This window comes from Mustelus asterias, chromosome 15 (genome assembly GCF_964213995.1).
Source record: "Mustelus asterias chromosome 15, sMusAst1.hap1.1, whole genome shotgun sequence".
Classification (NCBI taxonomy): Eukaryota; Metazoa; Chordata; class Chondrichthyes; order Carcharhiniformes; family Triakidae; genus Mustelus; species Mustelus asterias.
The window spans coordinates 13456513-13462313 of NC_135815.1; positions in this window are offsets into that span (position 1 = coordinate 13456513).

The window sequence follows — 5801 nt, forward strand, 5'->3', positions numbered from 1 at the left end:
TACTTGAACCCCGATCTATTTTTTTCCATCGTCAATGCTGGTGCTATTTACCAAGTCTCCATAGTGCTCACTGTTTTGGACTTTGAGCAGGACAAAGCTAGAGAAATAAGAAAAGATGAGAAAAGGCCATTTTGTCCATTGAAACTTATCTCTCCAGTGTTGTAACTATCCTGCCATGGCATCCAACCGTATTTTGAATGATCACAATTTAACCTTGCCTAGTCTACACAATCTCTCCTTATAGGCCAAACCATCATCCCAGGAATTAGTCTAGTGAAGCTTTGTTGCGCTTTCTCCAAAGCAATTAGATTGTTCTTTAGGTAAGGGGGCCAAACTGTGCACGGTATTCCAGGCATTGTCTCACCAAGGCAGTAGAACTTTGTCACTTATATGCTCTAAACTCTTTGTAATAGAGATTAGCACCATTTGTTTGCTAATTGTTTACTGTACCCGTGCACAAGGACACCATGGTCCTTCTGAATACTATATTTATGAGTCTCTCACCAATTACAAATACTCTTCATTTCTATTTTAACTTCCAAAATGAAAATTCACTTTCTCACATTGTATTTCATCTGCTATGTGTCAATATATCAGCAATTGCATCCAATTGTTGAGCCAATTGGAGTGTCAAAGACAGGTGATGATTATTAGCATGACTATAAATGCACACAGCTGGAAGCTTTGGGTGTGGTGTGAGAGAATGGAAGGGGTGTGTTATTTGTTGAAACTGCTCTGAGAGCAAACTTGTGTATGGTAAAAGACAAACTTCAGACTCATTCCTTCACCATGTACAATTATTGGAGTTAACCCCATGTTTTTGTTCACTCATTTTAACCTGTTTATGCTGTTTCTTTTCATCTTTCTTGCAGCTTACTTTCTTCCCTACCTTTTGTATTGTTAGCAAATTTGGATGCATTAACACTTGGTCTCCCCATTTAACTGTGACATAGATTATAAATAGTTGAGGCCCAAACACTGATCTGTGTGGTACCCCACTAATTATAGCCTACCAACTTGTAAAGGTCTGTTTATACATACTCCTTACATTTTGGCCTGTTAGCCAGTCTTCAGTCTATGTGCATGTATGACTGCTGCCCCCCCCCCCCCCCCCCAATCCCATGAGTCCTAATTCTGGGCAATGACCTCTTGTGCAGCACCTTATTGCATGGGTTTTCTTTTGAAAATCTAAATGTATGACCTCCACTGGTTTCATCTTACCTACTGTGTTAGTTAAATCCTCAAGGAATTGAATAGATTTGTTAAACATGATTTCCCTTTCACAAACGCTACCCACAGTATGATTTTTTTTCCAAGTGCTCTGTTGCCACATTGTTGTTGTTCTAGAATTTTCCATATGACTGATAGCCTATAGCTCTCTGTTCCATCTTTTCCCCTCTTTCTTGAATAATAAGGTTATACTTGTGACTGTTCAATCCATGTTGACTTTTCTAGAATCTAAAGAATTCTGGATGATCAAAACTGATGCATTCACAATCTCTATAGCTAACTCTTTCTTTTAAAAATGTAAGATTCAGGGGAATTTGTTGATTTCAAGTCAACTTAACAATTTCTGTATGTTTTTTCAGTTTCCTACATTTATTGAATGAAGACAGAAAGTAGCCATGATGTGGAGTTGCTGGCGCTGGACTGGGGTGGGCACAGTAAGAAGTCTCACAACACCAGGTTAAAGTCCAACAGGTTTCTTTGGTATCTATTTGGTATCACCTGATGAAGGAGCAGCGCTCTGAAAGCTTGTGATACCAAAAAAACCTGTTGGACTTTAACCTGCTGTTGTGAGACTTCTTACAGAAAGTAACAACAGAGGATGTAATTTTTTGCAGATGTAAAAATGGGCATTAGGAAAAAAATGAATGTTTGGAATAGTATGCTGGGCAGGGTATTAGAGGCAGATAGATGTTTTAAATGCAGTTGGGTGCTGGAAAGTCAAGATATGCAAGACTGTTGCAAGAGGACTTAAGTACAGGAGCAAGGATGTCTTACTGCAGCTGTACTTAGTGAGACCACACTTGGAGTATTGTGTGTGATTTTGGTCTCCTTATCAAAGAAAGGATATACTTGCGATCGAGGGAGAGCAGTGAAGGTTCACCGGACTGATTCATGGGATATCGTATGAGGAGAGATTGGATCTACTGGGCCTGTATTTACTGGGATTTAGAAAAATGAGGATCTAATTGAAACATATAAAATTCTGGTCTGACTGGATGCAGTGATGATGTTTCCACTGGCTGGGAGTCAAGATCAAGGGGGTCTCAGGATGTGAGGTAGACCATCAATGAAGAGAGATTTCTTCACTCAAAGGATGGTGAACCTGTGGAATTCTCCAGCACAGAAGGCTGTGGAGGCCAAATCACTGAATATATAGATGAAGGAAATAGACTTCTAGATTTCAAAGGTGTCAAGGGATGTGGGGATAGTGCAGGAGTATGGCATTAAGATAGAGGATCAGTCATGAATGGTGGAGCAATCTTGAAGGGCTGAATGGCCTACTCCCACTCCTATTTTCTATGTTAAGGCAACTGAAATGAGATCAATTGAAATTTTGCACCTTGACTTTGTTGTTTTTTAATATATATATCTTGGGCAACTGAAGCTCTAAACTTGAATACTTTGGTGAGTTATTTGTGATTATTTTGAATATCACCAGAAATTTTGACATTGGTTGTACCATGTTACATTTCATCAAAGCTTTGTTCATGGTTATTGAGGGTGAGACTTACTGAGTGACGTGCTGCATGTTTAGCAGCGGTGAAGGTCGTCCACCATTAGCCAGCGGTGGGATCTGCTGGTCCCACTATTGTCAATGGGGCTTCCCGTTGAATGCAGCCCATGAAACCCACGGCAGGGTGCACTGTCAGTGGGACCAGAAGATCCCAGAAAGTTCAGAGGTATAGTGATCCTCGGGTTAAATCACCACTATCGGCTCTCTGTAAGGGGAGAGCAGCCTGTGGTCATCTGGGACTGTGGAGACTTTCATCCTCTCCTCCCTGATTTCTAACAGTAATTTTGCCATTTCCACTTTTGTTTTGCTGATGATTCCATTCCAATACTGATCAACTTCCCTCAGAATATAAAACCATCTGTTGCGGTGTAATGTTAAAATCGCATCTTGATCTTTCCTCCATGACCCCTCGCAGGTACTGAACTGCTTCGGGTAAATATTACAAATTCATACTCCGATTCTGAGTTTCACTTGCTGCAAGTGGTTGCAGAGGTCAGTTCTTCAAAAAGCACAGCTTCTTCCTGCCTCTTGTGTCTAACCAACAGGTACCACTTGTCATCTTTAATAGATCAACCCTCCTTCATCTATTGACATTTTTGGCTGCACTGTCTACATCAACCTCAAACAGAATGCCCCCATTCTCTCTGTTGTTAAAGGTGCCTTCGTGAAACTGTTTTATGTGCAAAACAGTTCTTTCCAACAACTTTTAACTTGTGGAAAAACTTGTGCTTTATAGAGCTGAATATTTCCCAAATCTCTCGAGGTCTTTCTAAAGCCTCCTTTGAACATAGGATACAAGGAAAAGGTCATCATTCCTCTGGTTGTCTGTGCCCTTCCTTATCTCTTCCTTGTAACAGAGATTCCATGATCGCTGCTCCTTTGGCTATTCTTTTCTATTTTATCCGAAACTTCAAATAACGGTTCCAGACGTTTCTTCCAACTTCACTCTTTTGAAGTGGGATTGAATTAAAACCGACTCAAACTCATTCTTTCCCAAGGATGGCCTCAAAACTAGATCTGCTCACCTCCCTCTTGCCCTGAATTTCGCTTTTAGATATTAGCTAAAATTCTAACATTGGCGCATTGGACCAAGGTTTATTTTCTTGTTTGTTTTAAGTGTGTCTCTGGTAAAATCATTGAAAGCAATTTCAGATACATTCATATCTCAAGGTGCGATCAGTATTTCCTTCCTCATAACAATAAGTTTAACACTATATCTGATCGTTACTGCTTAAAATTGTCTTTTACAACTTTGGGGTTTTGCATTTTTTTGAGGAATTGGCCTATTAAAAAACAGTTGAGAAACATCTGACAAATGCAGTACTTTAAAAAAATAAAGTCAGTTGTGACAGTCTAATACCAACTTAATCCTGGATTATCTCTCTGAACCAAACTTTGAGAGAACTTATCAGCCTATATGCTGTAGGGCAGCATCACATGTTTGGGGAGGGGGAATGGTGGGTAGGGAATTTGTCACATCCGCCCGAATATTTGGATAATGACAAAATCGTAAGTGTCATATGCCCATTACGCCTGCTTCAAGTTCAAAGACAGCAACGCTCCTTGGTGCTTTCTCAGTGAGTGCTTTTATTGAACTGATTGTATGATGCCAGATAGGACATGTATTGCTGTTGCATTTCAAAACGCAAACAATGCCAGCAACAGGGAGGGCTGGCCCTTCCAAATTTTGTGATGTTAACCCTTGCCTTCTAACAGGCTCTTTGCATATGACAAATAGGGATAACATTTCCTTTTGCTTCACGTGTACTTTTATTTATTTTATTCTTCCACACAGTAGGCCAACATTTATTGCCCACCCCCAATTGACCTTGAGAAGGGGGCGATGTGCTGCTTTATTGAACCACTGGTGTAGGTACACCCACAGTGCTGTTAGCTAGAGAATTCTAGGATTTTGACCCAGTGACAGTGAAGGAATGGCAATATAGTTCCAAGTCAGGATGGTGTATGACTTGGAAATAAATTGCCAAGGTGACGGTGTTCCCAAGCATCTGCTGCCATTGTCCTTCTAGTTGGTAGGTGTCGAAGGTTCAGGAGGTGTTGCTGCTTGCTGCAGTAAATCTTGTAGATGGAGGAGCTGAGTGAGCCTGGCAGAACACAAACTCTGCATCAGTGAGCAGGTTATTTCTGAGTAAGTGCTGCTTGATAGCACTATCAACAACACCTTCTATCATTCTATCAAAGAGTGCATGGATGGGGTGGTGATTGGCTGGTTTGAATTTGTCCTGTTTCTTGTATATGGGACATACCTGGACAATTTTCCACATTGCTGGGTAGATGCCGGTGTTGTAGCTGTACTGGGACAGCTTGGCTAAAGGCATGGCAAGTTCTGGAGCATAAGTCTTCAGTACCATTGCTGGAATGTTGTCAGGGCCCATAGCTTTTGCAGTATTCAATGTCTTCAGCTGTACCTTGATATTACATTTAGTGAACCAAATTGGTTGAAGACCAGCATCTGTGATGCTAGAGACCTCAGGAGGAGGCTGAGATGGATCATCCACTCAATACTTTTGGCTGAAGATGGTTACAAATGCTTCAGCCTTGCCTGAGCACCCCCATCATTGAGGATGGGGATATTTGTGGAGCTGCTGCCTCCATTTAGTTGTTTAATTGTCCACCACCATTCATCACTGGATGTGACAGAGCTACAGAGTTTAGACCTGGTCCATTGGTTGTGGGATCATTTAGCTCTGTCTATCGCATGCTGTTTGACATGCAAGTAGCCTAGTGCTGTAGGGCCAAAAGAGGTGGGGGAGTAGCGGTATTGGTTGGAGAGCATATTACAGCGGTGCAGAGGGAGGACAATTCGGAGGAGTCGTGTAGCGAGTCACTCTGGGTGGAGCTTAGAAACAGAAAAGGCGCAGTCACTATGTTGGGGGTGTACTACAGGCCCCCCAACAGCCCAAGGGAAGTGGAAGAATGGATATGTCAGGAGATACTGGATAGGTGCAGGAAATATAGGGTTGTTGTAGTGGGAGACTTCAATTTCCCTGGTATAGACTGGAAATCGCTGAGGGCAGGGACTCTGGATGGTGAGGCA